Below are 23,945 nucleotides of genomic sequence, written 5' to 3'. Positions count from 1 at the left end.
TAAGGTAATACCTTTTCATTGAATTAACTTAAAGGTATCACCTTTTCTGTTTGCTTTTATTTGTTGACCTTTTATTTCACAGCTGAGAGGGAAATGAATGGATCACAGAATGCGACTGCAGCCCAATGGAAGTGCTCCAGCTTAAAGCAGAACTCCCTTTTATTAGCTCTTCCACAATTCTCTGTTAAAATGTACTGAAACCAAACCAAAACCCCTATTAAAACAAAAATGCAACCCTCAAGCAAGCTCAAGAGCAAGGGCCTAAAATATTTATAAAAGCAAAAATCACAATCCAAAACTTCTGGCCATCATCAGCTATGAGCCAATAGGCAGCTTTTATCAGACCATAATAAGATCGCAGGGCAACAGACAGGGCAGAGTCTCCTGCCCATAGCAGGGATTGTGATTTCCTAGGCTCATGCTAGGATCTGATATTCCCTGCTTATTAAATACTGACATTTTGGACAGAGTTTAGTGTATGGACTGACTACTATAAATGAGAAGGCATTCTAGCCCTGACCAGGCGCTGACAAGTTACAAACCGGTCAAAGCCTCAGCACCCTGGCATGAACCACTCCTAGGATCCAGCAGAGAAGGACTAGCTGGATGTTAGCACAGAGGCGAGTTCTGGTTTCAAAAGGCAGCCGGGTCTGTGCTGTTCCTATTGGCTCTGGCTGGGTGTAGCAAGTTGTTTTCTTGGAACCTCCTGGGATATCTAGAAGGGGAGTAAAGCTTCAGCTCTCCTCCTCCTCATCCTTTGTTTTAGTCTGCAAGCTGCAAGTGAGAAACATTGCACAGGAAACAGAGGAGTTAGTAAGAGCCCTTCTCCCCCCCCCCCCCCCCCACCACAAGGATCCGATGATAAGGACACTGGTGAGAAACTCCCCACAGGCATTTTCTGCCTTCTCAGGTACTGTGGGTCTAAAGCAGGGGTTGGCAACTCCAGGCCTTAAGAGCTACAAACAGGCCGGGTTTTCAGGATGTCCACAATGAATATGCAATGAGAGATTTCATACAGTGAAGGTAAGTGCATTCAAATCCCTCTCGCGCATATTCAGTGTGGATATCCTGAAAAACAGGCCTGTGTGTGGCTCTTGACCAGAATTAGCCAGCCCTAGTCTGAAGCCTCCTTCGCTGACAACTGATAGGCCTGCATCATCATCATCATCATTTGCATAGAGCATACCTGATGTGTGCAGTATTAACGTGTTCATTGCCATGGGGGCTTGGTAAAATATAAACCCTCCCCCAGCCCCCATATGCTAAAAAATAGAATGGTATCTCAATCAAACACAGGTATGCAAAATGGGGAAGGGAAGAGGGAGAGCCTGAACCACATCAACAGCCTTTCCTTAAGCCCCGCCCCCCCAGTTACATCACTTCAACAAGCAGCAACTCACACCTCATACACCCCCAGGAGTGTCCCATCTGGGGAGGAGGGCTCTTAAGAAGACATTCCTGCCCTCCAGTTCTCAGCCCCAGTCTCTTTATAATGCCAGCAGCTTCCCAGTGTTTCCTGCTGCTTCTAGAGCTTGAGAGAATCAAGGGGGAAAAAAACAGCCTTGCCGCAGGCAGGGTACTGGGTCTCGAGGATCTAGAGCCATTGGCAGAGCCCACAAGCAGGCAGGCTGGTTCCCCCCTTTGTGTCTCCATAAGCAGCAGCCTGTCTGTTGAAGGGACTGGCTTGGCTACCTAGCTGAAGCCAGCACTGCTGCTGGAAGTGGCTCTCAATGCCCAGCCAGCCCACACATTGAGTATACTACAGTAGGTAGAAGTGTCTTGATTACTGGGTCAAAGCTCCACAGGCATGGCCTATATGACACATCCATCTCTGGCTCTACAGTGGACAGGCCTTGTGTTTAGCCAGAGATGCAGTATGGGGATGGGGATAGAAGGACACTATGGCCCCACCACAGTTGTGTACAATTCTGGTCACCGCATCTCAAAAAAGATATAGTTGCGATGGAGAAGGTACAGAAAAGGGCAACTAAAATGATAAAGGGGATGGAACAGCTCCCCTATGAGGAAAGACTGAAGAGGTTGGAGTTGTTCAGCTTGGAGAAGAGATGGCTGAGGGGGGGATATGATAGAGGTCTTTAAGATCATGAGAGGTCTTGAACGAGTAGATGTGACTCGGTTATTTACACTTTTGAATAATAGAAGGACTAGGGGGCATTCCATGAAGTTAGCAAGTAGCACATTTATTTATTTTTTATTTATTTAATTTCTTTTCCTATACCGATGCTCAAGACTAGGTCTTATCGTACCGGTTTACAATGTAACTGAGGGGAAACCAATTAACATCAAGGTAGAAAGTAAAGTTACATTAAACAGGGAGCATAAAACCTGGGCAATGGAAGACAGTGCAGAGTTTAAACTAAGAAACAATTAGAGAGAGATAAATATATAAATCAACAAAAACTGTAAGATACAAAAACATAGGTTTGTCCTAGGCAGTTATTAGCCTGGTATGTCCAGAGGGAGAAGGAAAGGGTGAGGTTGGGTGGGGGGAAGGGATTGGGGAGGGGTGGGGGAGTGAGAGTCAGTGATGGTTGAGGAGATCCTTCAGCGGTAGGCTTCTGCGAAAAGCCAGGTTTTCTCTGAGAAAATTCTTTTTCACTCAATGCACAATAAAGCTCTGGAATTTGTTGCCAGAGGATGTGGTTAGTACAGTTAGTATAGCTGGGTTCAAAAAAGGTTTGGATATGTTCTTGGAGAAGTCCATTAACTGCTATTAATCAAGTTGACTTATGGAATGGCTTCTGTTATTACTGGCATCAGTAGCATGGGATCTTCTTGGTGTTTGGGTACTTGCCAGGTTCTTGTGGCCTGGTTTGGCCTCTGTTGGAAACAGGATGCTGGGTTTGATGGACCCTTGGTCTGACCCAGCTTGGCAATTTCTTATGTTCTTATGTGTATGGGATCTGATGGCCCTGATAAAGTGTGCTCCAGAGGCACCTGCCTCCTTGTTCCTCTTTCAATCCAGCCAGGATAGAGGTGCATTGGCAGAATAATTAAAATTCCCACACTTCTATTTGTACCTGGACAAGTCCCCTTAATGCAGAATAGCACACGTACAGAACTCTGCTTAGGTAGGAGTGCACGTCCTTAAAACCATGGTCACATGCCAGTGGGTTGAGTATTCACGTGGCACACAGACCCGCTCGCTTACGGCAAAAGCTGCAGTTGCAGATTCCCCGGCACGACGGGCACGGCCAGTCCTACAAAAGAAGGGAAATAGGATAAGAGCAATTCTTGGTACATACATCGAAACAGATTTCCATTTGGCTCTCATCAGAGATCTGTCAGGGAGAGCCTTCCTTTTCTACACATCCGGCAGCCATCAAAAAGTCATGATGCACAGTCCATCTCCTTCCTTCCTTCCCTTCAGGCTCTCTTATTAGAGAGCTGTCATATATGATCTAATTCCTTCACCATGCCTAAAGCAATCATGCACACCCCTCAGTATTTCCCTGTTTCCTGTCTTCTACTCTGCCTTAGAAACAGACAGGTGTTGTTCCACCAGGCTGACTCTGAAAAGACCAAAGGCAAAAGAAAGCAATCCAGAGCACGCAGCCCATCAGTGTCCAGCAAACATTCTTCCTGATCCCGCCCCCCCAATTTTTCCCTCTACTGCTATCTTGACCAAATCACTCGCAAAAACTGTTATCAGGCACAGAAGAGACTCTTCACTCACTGGGGTCAGCAGCGCTTCACGCACTTCCTCTCCATAACGATTGTGCAGGCATGGGCCGCAGAACTGACCCCTCACACCCAGGCACCCCGGTCTCCAGCTGTTGGTTTTGGTATCCATGGTCTTCTGGCAACACTGGTGGCAGGTGGATCCCTGAAGGAGGGGAAGAAAAGGGCCAACATGCCAGATTTCAAGCACTCAGTGCAAAATTCCAGTAATGTTCCTTCTTCAGGACCCCCCACGGAAACCTTCCTGCAGTCAAGTGTTGCATACCTCTGATACCAGGAATGTACCCCGCATAGAGTTTCTTTTTTTTGAGGGTTTCCTTGATTGACCCTTCCCTACTTGCTGTCCATGTGACACTCACATACACATTGCTGCAGATCTTATCCCACGCTGTAGTTGCAACGTTACTCAGCTCCGCTGACGTGATCTCCTCCACTCGCCTCACGATAGGTGGTGGTACGAGTGCATTCACACGCTGCTGCTGCTGCTGCTGACACCATCTCTTCCTCGGAGCCTCCCTCTGTCCCAGAAGGGCAAGAGTTAACATGGAAAAGATTCTACCACTCTTTTCTACATCACTGTTGCTCTTTACAGTCATTGTCCTCATGATCCATAAACCCTAGGGCAAGCTCCAGATCCCCCCTGGGTGTTCGAGTCACGCTGTCCCCCTGTGCCTCCATCCACCCAGGGCATCCCTGTTGCTTCCCTTCCCCAAGCACACAGACCTTGCCCTGTGCTTTGACCTACCCTGGAGTACCTCCTCTCCCTTTGCTTTCTCTACACTCCAAGGCTGCTCCCACACTTCTCCCTGTTCTCCTACCCGCTCCCTGGTAGCAACTGTATCATCTCCCATGTTTCCAGCCTTCTGGTGGCCTCCAGCAATATTAAGCTTCTTTTGACTTCAGTGTGGCCCCCACCACCCCACTGCTTCATTCTATCTCATTTCAAGTCTTGAATTCCTGTCTGACTGACTGTGTGGTAAATGTCCATGTGTAATGCTGCTAACAGTGTGTTCCATATGAGGACTATCTTACGCATTTCTGTTTTGCCTCATCACTCGCTGGTCTCACGTTATCACTCAGGAAATCCTCCTGCAAGCTCCTCGTCTGTTGCTGCCTCCGCTGCCGCTCAGGAGATAGGAGCACCACAGCCCTCATGGAACGTGTCTGCCGCTGGCTGCAGTGCCCTGGGTGGCTGGCAACAGCTGGACCTGGACTGGCTCTTAGATTTCTGGCCAATAGACGACAAATATTTAACAAAGGCTTCAGAGGCTTTTACAATTCTAATTCCTGCCTCCCTTGTGGCCACATTCATCCAGCAAAGGGGCACATATCATAGCCCCACTTGCCACTCCATTTCAACAACAAATAGTCTTGTCAAACCCTTCTGATTCCCATTGTACATGCTGTGTTTTTCCCAATTTAATATTCCCTACTCCATTCCAGCTGCTGTCTCATTCTCTGCATATCTGCATTTCCCCTCTCCACAACCACTTTTGACAGTTTATTCAAGTGGGACCATCTTATATCCCCTCCCCGGACACACACTACTTCAGTCCTTGCCACCCTTGGTAGCAGCAACATTTAGAAGCATTTCATTGTGCAGACAGATGATGGCACCTGATTGCAATGACTGCCTTTGTCAGGCCAGCTGTAGCTAGCAGCATTGCAAAGGAAATTAATATTAATTATATTAATTATTCACAGTGCCAAATAGGAAACAGTCAGTGTCCTTGAGCCAAAGAGCTTACAGTCCAAGACGGAACACAAACAGTTTAATTGACTTGTTCTGGTGAACGAGGGTAGAGAACTGGGGTCTCCGGTTTCACTGTACCCCACTGCAAGATCTAGTGGGGATATCCACTGGCAGCTCTTTCCAGGACCCAGGGTGGCACCAGAACGAACTGGGTGCTACTTGGAAGTTCCAAGGTGACCTATTTAGCAAGAGAGAAAAAAAAGGAGCAAAACAAGACCAGCATCTGGAGCAATCTCTGCTCTAGGTGAAGCACTCAGCAATGTCCCGTTGAGCACCCACCTCCTACCCTTTCTGGCCAAGCCTTGCTTGCTACAAAGGGGCCTTTGCTGCTGAGCGATGGCTGCATATGCCCATTTCCAACCAGAGTCTTCATTCCTGGGTAGTGAATTTAGGATTCTCTAGGTCATGCTGACCTTGGGTGGCATGCAATAACCCATGCAGCCTGACATCCCCTATGTGCAAGGGCTGGGAAAAATATTTCTAGCAGACCTGTGCAGAGCATTAATGAAATTCTGCAAAAGGAGACTCACCCTAGCAGAAGAGCCCCTTTTAATGTTTGCCAGAGACCTGAGACAAACCAGACACTGCCCTTGGAATGAAGATCAAACACAGCACTTACAATCAGTTCTATCTCACTACCAGCAGGCTTGTGCAAATGATGTTTTTTTTTTAGACTGTATTTATATTTCACTGGTGAAACAAAGGTTTTCAGCGATGTGAAAAGTTAAGGCCAAGGGTCTTTGTTGGTGCAAGGATGGCGGGGTGGAAAGAAGAAGAGATAAACCCCTGCACCTACAGTGACAAACACAATGTAAGCAGCTGCCAGCCAAGCAACTAGCGCGTCCCTAGCACCTCCTTTTTGACAGGAGCGGCGGCTGTCAGCGGGTTTGACAGCCGATGCTCAATTTTACCAGCGTTGGTTCTCAAATCCACTGACAGCTATGGGTTTGGAAAACAGACGCTGGCATAACTGAGCGTTCGTCTTCCAACCGGACGATTTACTTTTTTTTTTTTTTTTTTACTTTTTGATTTTTTTTTAAATTTTGGGGCCTCCGACTTAATATCGCTATGATATTAAGTTGGACCGTGTACAGAAAAGCAGTTTTTTCTGCTTTTCTGTACACTTTCCTGGTGCAGGCAGAAATTAAAATGTGCGGCTTGGCTGCACATTTTACTTTCTGTATCGCGCGGGAATAACTAATAGGGCCATCAACATGCATTTGCATGTTGCGGGCGCTATTAGTTTCGGGGGGGTTGGCCACGTGTTTTTGACGCGCTGTTACCCCTTACTGTATAAGGGGTAAAAATAGCACGTTGAAAAACGCGCAGCAAAATGCGGGCTAACAGTGCGCTCCACTGGAGCGCACTGTACTGTATTGGCCTGAATGTTGGTCCAAGTATGAGCTTTATTTTACTTTCAGAAATTATGTCTCCATTCAAATAAAGCTCATACTTAGACTATCTTTTGGCGTCTAGTCCACATTGTTGCCTAAACGGCTTTCTTAGATAGCCTACCCTCTTGCTTTGTCGGTTCGGCCTGAATGTTGGGACAGTGAGTGTATCCGAACATGGGGCTGATGGACAGAGTGAACACAGGGAGGGCCATGGGGCAGACAGAATTACAGGGCAGCATGAGATGTGAAGGTGTATGTAGCAGGGACAGGGAATGGGGTGCAAGGCAGGGCAGTAAGCTGGACAAGATGTGAAGGATGAAAGGAATGGAGAAGCCCCCCCCCCGGAGGCAGTAGAAGCAATATACATACAGATGTTTGAGGTCCTTGGGCTGTTTATAGACGAATAGTGAGCTACTACTTTTCTGATGAATTCATTATTTATTATTTATTATTTAAAATTTTTATATACCGACATTCATCCAGGATATCATATCGGTTCACATTGTAACATAAACAGGCGCCAGGCATGGCGCCTTACATTGAACGATTAAAACATGTAAACAAGGTATTAAAAGAGGGTGGGAGATAACATGGGAAAGTTTGCATTAAATTATTAAACAAAACATTCTATATTATCTCACTTTCAGTCAGAGACTTAGGGGTGCGCTTTGACAATCAATTCAACCTTAAATCTTTCATCCACAACACAACTAAGGAATGTTACTTCAAATTACAAGTATTAAAAAAATCTTAAACCACTCCTTCACTTCTATGACTTCCGCTTAGTAGTCCAGTCTTTAATATTGTCCAAGTTAGACTACTGCAATTCCCTCCTGTTAGGTCTTCCGCTATCATCCATAAAACCTTTACAGATGGTACAAAACGCCGCGGCGAGGCTACTCACCAACTCCAACAGAAGAGACCACATCACTCCAATTCTGCACCACCTTCACTGGCTTCCAATAAAAGCTAGAATCACCTTCAAGACACTATCAATGATCCACAAAGATATTATGGGAATCGCCCACCTAAATCTTACCTCGCAACTCCGCCTTCACACATCAAAAAGACCTCTCAGATATAACTACAAAGGTTCTCTACACACTCCCCTGATTAAAACCTCGCTAGCCAAACGAGCACTCTCCACAGCCGGGCCCACCCTTTGGAACTCATTTCCGCCAGATCTTCGACTCGAAACTTGCCATTTAACCTTTAAGAAAAACCTTAAAACATGGCTCTTCCGGCAAGCCTTTCCGGAATCGCAGGAACACTTCGACACAGGACAAAGAACAAAATAGCGCAATATAAAGTCCACCGCCAACCTAATACCCTCAGGACCATCAGGACCTATTGATTGTTTAAAATAACCCTACACGTTCTCTGTTCAATACTATGTTTATTGTTTAATGTAACGACCTTATTGATTGTTTAATGTAACGCTACATGTTCTCTGTTCAATACTATGTTTATTGTTTAATGTAATGCCCCCCCCGGCGATAGTTGTGTTATATGGAAACCGACTTGATTTGACATATATATATCAAGAAAGTCGGTATATAAAAACCCTAAATAAATAAATAAATAAATAAATAAATATATTATGCCTTGGCCTCCAACCTCAGCCAGGCTTGCGGTGATGTACCCAGAAGATGGAGGTGAGATGGAGTTTCCACTGCAGGAAGCGCATGCATATTAGTGATTAAAGGAGACCCTGGTTTCATTTAAGGATGAATACCAGAAAGAATGAGTGAGACTCCACCAGAATTTGAAAAAAAAAAAAAGAAAAACTGATAAATTCAATGCAATAAAATCAGACATCACTGAGAATTCTACTAAGAAGCATGTCCCTTTAAGAAGGTCATACCCTGCAGTGAAGTCCAGAGAAATGCCCAGAAGATAGCTGTAACAGTCCAATTCTTTTTCAGCATCAGAGAGTGACCCCCTCTCTGCATCTGTGAGTTGAATTTGAAAGAGCATAATTTTGAGTTGCAGCCCAATGCTTTGGGGGATGCCCTGGTGCTGGGCAAGAGTTTCATGGTTAGTTCAGACTGTTGCGGGAGCGCTAGGGAGTGGTCCTGATTCCGGAGAGAGTTGTGTGCCCTTGGACCACGGCGCGACTGCAGAGAGGAGCTCTGTGGAAGCGCCGAGGCAGGCAAGAATTCTCCAAGCATGGGCGGAACAGGCTTACCACCAGAGCCCTAACCTCTGCCGAACCTACACGCACTGGTAGAGACCCAGCAATGCAATGCTGGTCTCTGGGGTAGCCCTCCGGCCACTCGATAGCCCTTTCAGACCTGCCACTAGGGAGCGGCAGATGCGACAGGATGGACAGAGGTCGAGGACAGGCAATGGTACTGGAATTTGGAACAAGACAGGAACTCGAAACTTGGACAAGGCTTGAAGATTTGAACAAGAAGAGGATACTTGGAACTCGGGACTTGGACAAGACTTGAAGACTTGAACGAGACGAGGAAACTTGGACGAGACGAAGATGCTTGGGACTTGGAACTCGGGCAAAAACAGGACACTTGGAACTTGGAACTCAGATGAGATGAGGACGCTTGGAACTTGGACGAGACGAGGACAATTGGAACCCAGATGCAAGATGCTCAGACGTAGATGGAAATCAGACGAAGACTCAGGTGAGGATTCCAGATACTCAGACAAAAACTCTTGGAACTTAGAACTCGGACGAGACGAGACGAGGATTCTTGGAACTTGAAACTCAGACAAGACGAGGACACTTGGAACGTGGAATTCGGACGAGACGAAGAATCTTGGAATTCGGATGAGACGAGGAATCTTGGAACTTGGAACTCAGACGAGATGGAATTAAGGAAGGCCCTCTACAGGGCTGAAGAGGAAACGCCTTGGAATGTCAGCAGGAGGAGCCCAGGAGGACAGCCCACTGCTGGCCCTTTAAATGGAGAGAGGGAGCACGGCCACGCGCCTAGGAAGAGGCAGGACCATGGAGAGCGGCGTCCTACCGCGAAGGAGGAAGATTGATGGCAGCTCCCTGCCGCACAAAGAGGAGCTCCGGGGTGGCCCCCTGGCCGCAGAAGAGGACATCAGAAGCGGCCTCCAGGCCGCAAAGAAACAGCGGAGTTGGTGGCGGCCTCCAGGCTGCGAAGAGAAGGACGGCAGCAGCTCCCAGGCTGCGTGGAAAGCCCGGTTGGTGGCGGCTCCCAGGCCGCGGCAGCGGTGATAGCGGCGGCTTCCCGGCTGCGAAGATGGACAGAGTCAGCGCTCAAGCTGCAGGAGAGCTGACGGCGGTAGCTCTGGGCCGTGGAAGGAGCAGCGGCGAAGTTGGGGGCGGCTGGCCCATGCGGACCACGGTGGCAGCTGCAATGGCGGCAGCCTCCAGGTCGCGAACAAGGTGAAAGGGCTCTTGGGGGCTTATCCCATAAGCAGAATCGCAACACAGACCCTGTGGCTAATGAACTGCTCTCTCTTTTTTGTATTTTGTTTTGGAAAGAAGTTTTGTCCATCCTTCCTTTCCACAGAAAGAGGTCAGAAGTAGCTAAGATCTGGATGAAAGCTTCAGTCCCGGTAAGGCCTTGTTTCTTGCAAGAAAAAAGAATGGAGTTTTGTTTTGTTATTTTGTGGCTAAAAGTTTTTCTGAGGATTTTGAAATGTTTCAGTCACTCTTGGGTCCTTCATCCTAAGAGACTCATTTGTCAAACCTGCATATTGTTGGAGGAGTAGATACCCATCCAGTACCATACTTGGGTAGAAAGAGGAGGAGAAAAACCATCAAGCTGGTGCTCACCCAGTGGAGATGGCTAAGAAGGTGCCTACCCCGTATAGGAGTGGATTGAGGAATAGAAGATTAAACAATAGATCCCAGGTAAATAGGAGGATCCTTTTCGGTTTGCCTAGGATAGCTTCAGATTTCAACAAGAGAACGGAAGGTGATCCTGAGGGAGATATCAAGGGAATACAGATTCATTAATTTACTATTTGAGTTGCATTATGGATGCTACCAAGAAGAACTATACAGAGTGCCACATTTATTCATGTTGAACAAATGCTTCAGTAAAGTTTTGTGTTGGAGCACAAATTCAGCATCCAGATTAGTTACTGACACTTAGAAGATATTTTATTTATTTACTTAGGCATTTTATATACCGTTGTTCCAAAAAAAGATCACAATGGTTTACAAAGTCAGCATTAAAATTCTTGGTCAACATTCACATATTCAAAATAAAACTGGCAGAAGTGATGATTGGGACAATTATCAACAAATTTCCAACCTACCTTTCATTGCCAAAGTTCTTAAAAAGCAGTGTTATCACAATTAGAGAACCACTTAGAAGACAATAATATACTTTAACTTTACCATAACCACTTCGGATTCAGAAAAAAAAAATCACTCAATAGAAACCCTACTCATTTCCTTAGCCGATCCTGTACTACAGGGGTTTGACAACAATGAAACATATATCTTGGTTCTAAATGATCTAACAGCAGCATTCGCCACAGTTGACCATAGCCTGCTATGCTACCAGCTGAGAGAAATTGGAATAGACAGAAAAGTTAACAAATAGTTCCAAGTCAAACTGGGCAATCAAATTTCTGACACCTTCCCAATCAATACAGGTGTCCCCCAAGATTCAGCACTCTCGGCCACACTATTCAACATCTATTTGCTGCCTCTATGCACACTACTAGCAAATCCAGGAATCAACTTCTTCCTATATGCAGACGACATACAATTCAACATCCCTTTTGACAAAACATTTGAAAAAACTGTATCATCTGTCAACATACATGAAGACAATACAACTAAAACTTTCCCAACTGAAACTAACGCTAACCCCCCAAAAAATGAAATAGTGTGGTTAAGGAGAGATTCCACAATAATCAAACTGCCAACCCTAGAACTAGGAGATATTAATATTATTTTATTTATTTATTTTATTTAAGGATTTTTATATACCGCGGCTCGTTAACAAACATCACCTCGGTTTACAAAGAACATTAAATTAGCAACAGGCTTTACAATCCAAATTAATTATAGAATGAAACATAGTTAATAACAATAAAACTATAACTAATAAATTAAATTAAAATTACAGTAAACTAAACAAGAATTCAGTAGTGGTGTAAAGGAATGGATATTGCTCCCTCAGATCAAGTGTGGGATCTTGGAATACAGATCGATGAGAACTTCACTATGAAAAAGCATATAAGCAAATTAATCAAAACAGGATACACCAAGCTGAGAATATTACATCGGCTGAAACCTTTATGAATAATACAGGACTTCCGCATTGTCTTACAAATTCTAATATTCTCAGACTTAGACTACTGCAACTCCCTATTATTAGGCCTACCCTCAGTATTACTAAAACCACTACAGTTACTCAAAAATGCCTCTGCTAGGCTATTACTAGGAACAAGGAAATTTGACCACATCACCCCATCGCTGATAGCACTGCATTGGCTTCCTGTACAAGCCAGAATTCATTACAAAGTATTAACTCTAATTTTCAATATCATCAACAATATTACCTCAGGTTTATTAGGAGTTACACATCAACTTTACACACCACAGAGAACCTTAAGATCACAAAACAAAGGACTTCTACAGGTGCCTTCTATTCAGAACACACACCAAAACCAATAAAAGAAAGAATGTTCTCCATAGCAGGACCCAATTTATGGAACTGTCTGCCAGAGCCATTAAGTCAAATAACAGAAATAAAAAGTTTCAAGCGAGAGCTATAAATATGGTTCTTTAGAAATGCATATGATTTAATGTAAAATATCAATTTGCTGATAACTTCAATGTCAATACCAGATATAATGTTATCAGAATGAGCGATAAGGACCGAACGATGTAAATTGTATTGTTAGTAGAATTAGAATTTCTATTTGCTGTTGTGTCGAACTAGAAAACGTATGAATAGGTACTAGATTAAATATTTGCTGATGTGTTGACTTAGAATATGTATGGATATGATCTAGAATTTGCATTTGCTGTAATGTTGACCTAGAAAGATAAGAGTACACCTAACAACTTGGGCCTTGGTGGTTTATCCTCTTAATGGATAACCTACATTGGAGTTTTGGTTCAGTAAACCAGGGACTCCCCCAGTATGGAGTGTTAGTCTTCACCCTTGGGACAGGCCCGAGATGGGGTTAGAGTGGATAAGGAGAAAAACACAAGAACAGCAATGTCAATAGAAGTGTCAGTAACAAACAGCTATTCTATACAACGTATGGAATGAGAGAACATGCTCATGTACTTAGAGATGCAATCTGAGACCAAGGGAAAAGGGGCTGAAAGATACAGAAATGGTTCTAATTGTATTGGGCACAATCAGCTTGATTAAAAATAACTTCAAAATGCACCTCACTATGTTTCCTGTGCATATGACAGTGTACAAACTTCAGAAAGAACCTGTTTGGCAGAGTGCAAGTATTAAGAAGATCACAAGCAGTAAATCTGAAAGATTGAGATCTTACCCAGCGTACTCTGTATTATGAGTGAGGTTCATTCTGACCATAATATGCACAAAACAAACTTATTTGTTTTGGAGAGACTACCTACTGCATGAGGAGAAACGTGTTAGGAGATTTGAGAGAGAGGGGGGGGGGATCTCTATTGTAGAAAGCGGGTCTTGTTTTACTTTCTTGCAAAAGGAAATGCTAACTCTTATAATCCTAGAAACCATAAAGAACACCTGCTTTTTAAAAATTGATCAATGCCATTTAATGACAGGTTTTCTGCAAGTTAGAACAGTGCAGCGATCAGAATGGGGGGCGTGGGCGCAAAAATGGGGGGGGGCACCGATTTAAAGCAACACAGAAACTGTTGGCACCTCATAGACCCGGGGTGGGCGAAGTATGGTCTGCAGGCAAAAACGGGCCCATTGGCGCCTTCCTTCCGGCCGGCTACCTCCCCTAAAAACTGCATTATCTCCAGCCCGGCAATAGCACATCAATTCGCTCAAGGTGGGAGAAGAAGATGGCAGCCAGCACTTCTCTTCAGAAACAGCAACAGCAAGGAGTCGGTGGCAGGCATGAGCGCAAGCGCCCGGCAAAGGTCAGAGGAAGAAGAGGAGTAGTGCGAGCACTGCTGCAGCCGGCGACTGCTACTTCCATGGCTGGGCAGGGGAGGAGCTTTTCAGGGCCGGCCTGACGTTCTGCTGAGACACTGCAGTGGTGGTAGCACAACCTGGGTTCAAGGAGTTCCTCAGTGTCTGGTGCAGATTCTTGTGGTAAACTCCCCAGCCTTACATTGGCGCTTGCAATGCTTATTTTAGGTGGGAGAAGCAAGTTCACTCTCTCTCTCTGTCTCTCACAAAGACTCATCTCCTTCTCACACACATTCTCTCACGTTCACTCTCTCTGTCTCTCACAAAGGCTCATCTCCTTCTCACACACACTCTCCCACATTCACTCTCTCTCTCTCTCACAAAGGCTACTCTCATTCTCACACACACACACACACACACACATGCTCGCTCACACTCATTTTCTCAAATTCCCCCACAGACAAGAGCCAGAAGCATGGGAATGGGGAAGAAAGCAGCAACGACAATGAGAAGAGGTGAGGCTTGAGGAGAAGAAATGGAGAGAGAGAACACAGCAACGTGGGTGGGGAGGGAAGAAGGTATGTCGAACAGGGGAAGTTGGCAGGGGAGGGTAGAAGAAGACAGGCCCAGCGTATAATGCTCAGGCTCGGCCAGGAGACAGACGTTTTGTGCCTGGTCCAGCCTGGGGACTAACCTGCTGAGGAAAAGGAGAAAGAAGTGGTAGCAATCCCCTTCCCACCCAACTTGCTCAAGGAGGTCCAAGAGGGAATTCCCCACCTCCGGCCTCTGGTATAGACAACAACCAGTAATGCGGCCCCGTATAAAAAGGTTTTGCCCCTTCTGACATAAACTAACAAATTTATTGAGGCATGAACTTTCGAGGACAAGAGTCCAGTTCATTAGATGTGATTGACGATGTGGACTCTTGTCCTTGAAAGTTCACGTCTCAATAATTCTGTTAGTCTATGAGGTTACACCAGCCTCCGTGTCAGTTTTATTGCTACAGATTAACATCTCCTCAGAATGTTTTAAAGCTGTTTCCTACATTACTACTCCCCCACCCCAACCCACTCCCAGCCCTCCATCCTGCTCCATAGACAGTCAATGCTTCCAGTTTTAGCACACAATGGGGCAGCAGGACACCAGGGGGAATATTACCAACACACTCACCTGAGCACCAGCTGCACGAGGGAAAGGCTGGCCTGGCACCTCTTCCAGATCTGCAAACGGTTTGGCCAGCTGTGGAACAAACAGGGATACATGTGAGGAGAGGAGCAGCGGCTTTTAGCTGTCCATCCTGCCGAATATGGCGGCAGCAAAAGCCACTGTCAAGGCATCTCAGAAACACTGCCTGCTGCAGACCTGCTCTGCACAGAGAGCTCACACGGCTATAAATAAAAAGGTACCTTAAGAACTATAACCACTTACTGTAACTAGTTATTCAAAGAGCGAACTAACTGTATCAGTTTCTTTGGGCACATTTGTACATAAGCAATGTCTCCTGCATGCAGTTTTATCATCCAGAAAGATGTAGATTTGTGATGTACTCTATGTACTTATCCCGCCTGAAGTTCTGTAGTAAATACAAAGAGAATGAGTATTTGAAAAAATGCTATAAAGCTTCCAGAAGGTAATCAACCAAGGCAAAATCTGAGGCACAGATCTTGAGCAGTGCCTTCTCCTCTTTAAAGAGAGAGTGAAAATGGAGAGGAAACAGAGAGAGAGGAGGAGGAGCCGCAGAGGGACAGAGCGCAAGGTGGTGGGTGGGTGGAGGGAGGATAATACCACGGCTTTGTTGGCTTGGATGTTCAAAGCCCTTCTTTCCAAGAAGTTGACTTCAGCTTCTTCCTCGGGGTCGGAGTCAAGCTGTGCTTTGGAGATGCCAGGTGGCGTCACAGTGGTGAGAGGAAAAGCTGTCAGGGATCCTGTCCTCTCTTCCCCCTCTTCACTGGCTGCAGATGACTGGGTCATCCTTAGCACCACTCGCAGGGCGAACTTTCCAGTTTCAAAGGAGCACTTGGACTCTGTCTCTGCCTTCTTTGCGTCTGATGGATCCACACTGTCAGAATCCTGCACCGTAGACTGCAAATCAACCAATAGCCTGGATGAATAAGGATCTCTGCCGCCAAGACAGCACCAACTAATCTCTAATCGTTCAGAGGCCCCCATTTCCCATCTGAACATCTACTCGGCGTGTATGGCAGAGAATACGACTTATTACACAGAAATAAAGGTTAATAAATAGAAACAACAACAAAGAAAGGTGATACCTTTTTATTGGACTAATTTAATACATTTCTTGACTAGCTTTGAGGAGCTAATACTTCCTTCCTCGGGGCACTACAGTGACACATTTCTAAAGATATCCACCCATGTCCACCAATACATGAGTACTTTACCTAATTATACAGAGTTAGCAATAGCTAGTGTATAGAAAAAATGTCATAAAGAGGTAAATTTAACCTTGTATTAAGACTGCAGGACTGGACACAGAGCCTCTCACCTCTAGGACTGGATGGCTCAGGGGATGGGCGCAGGGACACAGAGCCTCTCACCTCTAGGACTGGATGGCTCAGGGGATGGGCGCAGGGATACAGGGGATGGGTGCAGGGATACAGAGCCTCTCACCTCTAGGACTGGATGGCTCAGGGGATGAGCGCAGGGATACAGAGCCTCTCACCTCTAGGACTGGAAGGCTCAGGGAATGGGCGCAGGGATACAGAGCCTCTCACCTCTAGGACTGGATGGCTCAGGGGATGGGCACAGGGACACAGAGCCTCTCACCTCTAGGACTGGATGGCTCAGGGGATGGGCGCAGGGATACAGAGCCTCTCACCTCTAGGACTGGATGGCTCAGGGGATGGGCGCAGGGACACAGAGCCTCTCACCTCTAGGACTGGATGGCTCAGGGGATGGGCGCAGGGATACAGAGCCTCTCACCTCTAGGACTGGATGGCTCAGGAGATGGGCACAGGGACACAGAGCCTCTCACCTCTAGGACTGGATGGCTCAGGGGATGGGCACAGGGATACAGAGCCTCTCACCTCTAGGACTGGATGGCTCAGGGGATGGGCACAGGGACACAGAGCCTCTCACCTCTAGCACTGGATGGCTCAGGGGATGGGCGCAGGGATACAGAGCCTCTCACCTCTAGGACTGGATGGCTCAGGAGATGGGCACAGGGACACAGAGCCTCTCACCTCTAGGACTGGATGGCTCAGGGGATGGGCGCAGGGATACAGAGCCTCTCACCTCTAGGACTGGATGGCTCAGGAGATGGGCACAGGGACACAGAGCCTCTCACCTCTAGGACTGGATGGCTCAGGGGATGGGCGCAGGGATACAGAGCCTCTCACCTCTAGGACTGGATGGCTCAGGAGATGGGCACAGGGACACAGAGCCTCTCACCTCTAGGACTGGATGGCTCAGGGGATGGGCACAGGGACTCAGAACCTCGCTCCTCTAGGACTGGATGGCTCAGAGGATGGGCACAGGGATACAGATCCTCTTATATCTAGGACTGATGTTTTTTATAGTATGCGCATTGCATACTACTTACAAGACTGTAAAACCTGTGATGAAAATCCTTGGATGCATTAAAAAGATTTTTCTTCCAACATTTGTACCCGAAGATGCATCTTTCCTGAAAAGGGAATGCTTGTATTGCTAGAAGTTCTTTTTCCTTGTGTTAATTCCTCTGTCTGCCAAATTCATGGCTGGAAGCTCAACCATTTTAGAGCTCAGCTTACACACACTGTTGCAACTGCCACCCAGCCGAGTCTGTATCTGTACCGCTGTAACAAGCACGGGACACTAGATTTGAGACGATGGGAATCACAGTATAGCGTCTAGAGAAACTCATCCCATGCAAGGATGTCCCTGCCAAACTGGGGTGCTATTATAAGGTATGATTCTGGGGGCTGATGGTGTAGCTGCCTTTCTTGCTCTTGTTTCAACCCCACCTCGGCCCAAGGGTCCATCTCCGGCGCAACAATAGAGTTGCACAATATTGGCAAAGCATATTTAAATGGATAAGCAACCTCTTTGCAATCAATTGCACCCCTTCCCCAGCTTCAGCTTTACTCAATATTCCCCTCTTAGCACAATCAGGGCCAGTGTTAGGTTTTTGCTGCCCTGTCTGAACAATTACTGTGCTGCCCCCACCCCCCCTCCACCCAGATACATTCAGTCTCTGTCCCAGCCCATCAAATAAAGCCCAGCTCCTTCCTGTAATCTATCGGGCCGATTCAGTAAAATTCGCGGGAGAGCCGGCGCTCCAAGGCAAGCGCCCGCTCTCCCGACATGCACCCAGGCCACTCTCCTGGGCGCATGATTCTGTATTTAAATGAGAGCCTGTGGTAATAAGGAGGCACTAGGGACACTAGCGTGTCCCTAGCGCCTCCTTATTGACAGAAGCTGCGGCTGTCAGCGGGTTTGACAGCCGACGCTTAATTTTACCGGCGTCGGTTGTTGAACCCGCTGAGAGCCACGGGTTCGGAAAACGGACGCCGGCAAAATTGAGCATTTTTTTCTGCTTTTCTCTACACTTTCCATGTGCCGGCAGAAATTAAAATGTGCGGCTTGGCTGCACATTTTACTTTCTGTATGGCGCGGGACTAACTAATAGGCTCATCAACATGCATTTGCATGTTTATTTATTTATTTATTTATTTATAACTTTTATATACCGGCATTCGTAAAAAAACATCATGTCGGTTTACAGACAACTGAGAAAGGAAATTACAATGATAGATGGAGGAAGGATAGAAAGTTAAAAGGTGACAACTTTACTGTAGAGCCAACGGGCGCCACAGTTATTAAATGAGATTACATATAGTTAACCAAGTTGGGGCGCTATTAGTTTTTGGGGAGTTGGACCAAGTTGTGGGCGCTATTAGTTTTTGGGGAGTTGGACACGCGGTTTCCTCCGCTATTACCCCTTACTGTATAAGGGGTAATATCAGCGCGTGGAAAACACGTGTCACGACGGGGGCTAATGGTGCGCTCAGCCTGAGCGCACCATACTGAATCGGCCGGCTGTACTTAGGTGGGCTTCTGTTTGTTGTCGATCAGGAGATCGTGATCAGCCCAGAGAAGGCAGAAGGAAGATGGTACAGTCTTACGCTGGACGAGGTTGTGTCCTGGAGACTCGGGCACCAAAGGAACGTAGGCAGACAGGGGGCGCCTGAGCAAGAACAGGCTGAAGCCTGAATAGACCAAGTCCAGGTAGCAGGCTGACGAGGCGTCAAAGAACAGGCTTGAGTCAGGGCTGGTGGCAATCTGGAAGCAGTTGCAAGCAAGGCTGAGGTCTGAACATGGAGATGGTCAAGCGTAGTCAAACGATGCTGAGATCTGGGTCTGGAGAGAGGCAACAACATAGTTAGGTGATGCAGAGGTCTGGGTCTGGAGAGAGGCAACAGCGTAATCAGGCAATGCAGAGGTCCGGGTCTGGAGAGAGGCAACAGCGTAGTCAGGCAATGCAGAGGTCTGGGTCTGGAGAGAGGCAACAGTGTAGTCAGGCAGTGCAGAGGTCCAGGCTTGGAGAGAGTCAACGGCGAGGTAAGGCAAAGCAAAGTCAAAGTCTGTGTAGGAAATCCGAGGGAAGGTGAAGAGCAGTTACGTTGAGGCAAGGAATCAGGAACCAGGAACAGGAACATGGGAGTGAGACGAATCTCTCAGGAGGCAATGAGTACTCAACCAGCAAGGAGACCTGTTGCAAAGGCAAAGCTAGGGAGCAGAGCCCGGGCTTAAGTACTGGTGCTCCGCTGACTTCATCATCCGGGGCCGTGGCTCGGTTCCCACTGCAGGCCCTACTTAAGCATTGGTGATGCGTGTGTGCGCACCTAGGGAGGGGTGCGGTGTAGCAGCGTCTCTCCGTGGGCCACGCGGAGAGGCCCGACGTAAAGCAATGGAAGTGGTGGCTGGACCGGGAATGCCAGGTACTGTAGCTGGGCCGGAGGCACCAGGGGAGGTCCAAGGGAGCCTACCGCCGCCAGCAACGAGGAACCAGGAGCTGGAGTTACTGCAAAGAGGTGAGAGGGCCATACCGGCGTCTGCCACGGACGGCAAGAATAACATCTATCACTGCCACCATATATGTATAAAGGCCCCTTGTTGTCCGCACTGATGCAAACATAGGGGGGATTGGTTTGGGTAGATTACGTGTAGACGTTCTGGCGTTTGATACCACCGAAATATCATTTTATAACAATTCTCTTGCATTCGTGCAGATATTGAGCACTTAATGTCTGTTAAGTAGATAGATCTCCATATTTTAGGGTCCAAGGCTAATCCCAAATCTGTTTCCCACTTTAGTACATGAGATGGCGTCTGGGGGCTCTGGTCATTTAATAAGCTATACATTTTTTAAATTATCCCACGTATTGTGTCAGCATGAGTAAAGTATGTTTCAAACAAAGATCTCTCGCATAATATTAGATTTTCATATATGGTCCAAAAAGTGCTTAATCTGTGCATACACAAGAAAATTGACATTCTCTATTTGATATACATGTTCTAACTCATCTGGCATCATTAATTTCCCTATGCGAAATAAATGACCAAATGTCGTGATCTCCCTATGTGCCCACTGCCTAAAGACTTACCACGCCGTTGACTCTCTCCAAGCCTGGACCTCTGCATTGCCTGTCTACACTGTTGCCTCTCTCCAGACCCAGACCTCTGCATTGCCTGACTACGCTGTTGCCTCTCTCCAGACCCGGACCTCTGCATTGCCTGACTACGCTGGTAAGTGCTTGAAATAATTGAGGTAAAATGTTTTAAAATTTCATACATGATGCATAATGACTGTTGCAAACTACTTAGAAAGCCATTGTAGGGTGCAGAATATGGCATTTTATATCAATAAGAATACAACTAGTAGGTCTCAGACCTGCATGTCACTCATCTTAAACTTGTGCCCACCCAAAAAATCAGTTCTGGCTACGCCACTGAGGTAGAGTGGCTTTTTTGGGTTTCCATTCCAGTTTCTGTCTCCATATTTATAATTTGTGGTCTTTCTGTACTTGGTGAAGGTTGGTTTTTTTGTGTGATCGAGGTGAGGTATTTTACTAGCCTGTAGGCATTTGTATCAATCATATTTATTTATTTATTTATTTATTTATTTAACATTTTTATAGACCGATATACGTTGGGAACATCACATCGGTTTCCAGAGAACTAGTAATGCAACGAAACAGAGCTTTACAATAAACATATTACAAGGGGATAAGGGGAATGGAACAGCTCCCCTATGAGGAAAGACTAAAGAGGTTAGGACTTTTCAGCTTGGAGAAGAGACGGCTGAGGGGAGATATGATAGAGGTGTTTAAAATCATGAGAGGTCTTGAACGGGTAGATGTGAATCGGTTATTTACTCTTTCGGATAATAGAAAGACTAGGGGGCACTCCATGAAGTTAGCATGAGGCACATTTAAAACTAATCGGAGAAAGTTCTTTTTCACTCAAGGCACAATTAAACTCTGGAATTTGTTGCCAGAGGATGTGGTTAGTGCAGTTAGTATAGCTGTGTTTAAAAAAGGATTGGATAAGTTCTTGGAGGAGAAGTCCATTACCTGCTATTAATTAAGTTGACTTAGAAAATAGCCACTGCTATTACTAGCAACGGTAACATGGAATAGACTTAGTTTTTGGGTACTTGCCAGGTTCTTATGGCCTGGATTGGCCACTGTTGGAAACAGGATGCTGGGCTTGATGGACCCTTGGTCTGACCCAGTATGGCATGTTCTTATGTTCTTATGAAATAAACATATTTACAACTGGGAGGGGGAGTGGTGTTAAGATTAAAACCAGGAAAAAAAAACTAAAACAAGGAATCAGTTATAACAGGGAGAGCTGTAACAGGCAAGCAGTAAATTGGGGAGAGATGAGATAGGTGAGCAGTAACAATCATATAAATCAGGTACATCCGGCGAGGAGTATCAGTCACATAAATCAGCTACATCAGAAGACAATATGATGGAATGGAAAAGGGAGGGAAAGGAGGAGGCTGAAAGGGGAAGAAGATGGAGGAAACAGTTATACCAAGGGAGGCGCTGGGAGAATTCACAGGCGCTGAGTATACCAAAGGGGGGCGCTGGAACGATTTACAGGCGTTGAGGCAATTTACAGGGTTGTAGAGGTAAATAAGAGCAAGAGTGTCACAGGAGAAGGAGAGGAGAAGGGAGGTAGGAAGGTTGCAGAGGAAGGAGGGGGAGGAATGAGAGGAAGGGGAAGGTGGGCAATAAGCTAATAAGTTATGACGAGAGAGGTAGGAGAGAGATGGGTTGCAAGGTCGGGGGGGAGGAGATATTTGTTTGAATTTCTTGATGCAGGGTTCTTGTCTCAGATCGGGGGGGGGGGGGGGGGATGGTGTTCCAAAGGATGGGACCAACTATAGAAAGGAACGGAAGGGGGGGGGAGAGGGGGAAAGGGAGGCGTGAGGCTGGGCAGAGAGGCAGGTGAAAGGCAGAGATGAGTGGTAAAAGGAGGGGAGAGAGGAAGGGGTAGGGAGGGCTTAAGAGGAATTAGCAGCTCTAGGTCTATTTGTTGTGTTTTCTCAATAGGACGTGCATTGGTGGTAAATTACTGTCTTTTCATAAGACGGGCTATTGCCTCTGGAAGGAGAGGGAGCTTGGTTTGCTTTTACTGAGATGTCACCAGAACATCTTTTTTGTATGGTGAGTTGTACAGTTCTGCTCTGTACCCATTTTGGGAGTTGAGGGGGTTCCTGTGGATGCAGAGTGCATGTTTACATTTAGCCCCGTGATGGTCACATGTTCAGTGTCACACATGTGAGAACCATCTGTCAGGCATGTCCCCACTGAAAAAAGGATGAGAACCACTGATCTAGACAGCTTTTTTCTTTTAAATAAAAGTTTCATCAGGTGCTGATGTTGTCAGCTGCTATTTTAGCATTACAGATATTTAACTGTAAAATGTACCACTCTGCAGAAAGAAAATGAAATCCGACAATGGTACTGGCAAGGCTTGCAGAAGTGGAGGGAGAGGTCTAGCCATTCTGAAAGGAAGGGAATCTGTCCTGAGTGTGCTGGGGCGTGAGATGATGTCTACTCGTGGAGTCCGGGTAAAGGATGTCCCGGAGGAGGTCAGGCAGTGTGAGATGTTGATTAAGATGACAGTGAGAAAGAAGCTTGAGAGTGGGGCAGTGTGAGGGGATGTCAGGCTGGGTGAGGGGGTGTCTCTTCTAGAGGACAGTGTGAGCGATGTCTGGGGGAGGTGGGAAAGGGTGAGGGTGTGTCTTGTACAGGGGTAGTACGAGTGACGTCTTGGGGAAGTGGAGTAATGTGAGGGAATGTCACTTGTAGTGAGCAGTGTGAGGGGGATGACTTGGGTAGGAGAGGTGAGGCAGTGTAAGTGAACGTCTCTTATCAAAGGGGCAGTGTGAGAGGATATCTTGGGAGAGGGAAAATGGGACAGCCTGAGAGGTGTCTTGGGGAGATGGGGCAGCGTGAGGGGATGGGTTGGGGCAGATGGGGCACTGCATGGGGATGACTCTTGTAGAGGGACAGTATGAAGGGATGTCTTGGGGAAGGTGGAACAGGGCGAGGGGATGTCTCTTGTAGGTGGTGAGTTTGGGCAATTGGAGGGGATGTCTTGGAGGAAGTTGAACAGTAGGAGGTGGATGTCTCTTGCAGGACGGCGATAAACTTACGGTCTCTTCTTTCTTTGTTCCGGTACAAACCTGCGTTTCCTTCTCAGCCATCCTCCGTGGTCACCACACCCTCACCCTCTCCCTCTCCCACCGTACCCTGCTCTCTGTAGAGGAAGCCCCACCCTGCTGAGCTCGGAACACCCCCCATATAAGACAGCGCGCAGAGGCGAGGGCCGCAGTAGCACTTGCGTCCCCTGCCGGCGGCGCTGAGTACGCTTGCTTCCTAAAGCTCAGATCTCTGCTCTTTGGCGTTTTGAGTTCTTTCTCGACTTCTGCTAGCAGTGATGAGAACAGGCAGCACCTGAGAGGGGAATCAGCCCTCATCCGATCAGGAGCGCCTTCCAGTCCAGTGTAAAACATAAGAGAAAGCGTGATACTAT

General features: G+C 46.7%; 1 pseudogene; it reads right to left on the bottom strand.

Annotated features, from left to right (window-relative positions):
* Positions 1-734: 734 nt before the first annotated feature.
* On the bottom strand, positions 735-23,616 carry LOC115088580 (annotated as a pseudogene).
* Positions 23,617-23,945: the final 329 nt, after the last annotated feature.

The sequence above is a fragment of the Rhinatrema bivittatum genome, chromosome 3 (assembly GCF_901001135.1).
Source record: "Rhinatrema bivittatum chromosome 3, aRhiBiv1.1, whole genome shotgun sequence".
Lineage (NCBI taxonomy): Eukaryota > Metazoa > Chordata > Amphibia > Gymnophiona > Rhinatrematidae > Rhinatrema > Rhinatrema bivittatum.
The sequence above is the reverse complement of the archived record's forward strand: the minus strand, read 5'-3'. Positions and strand labels throughout refer to the sequence as shown.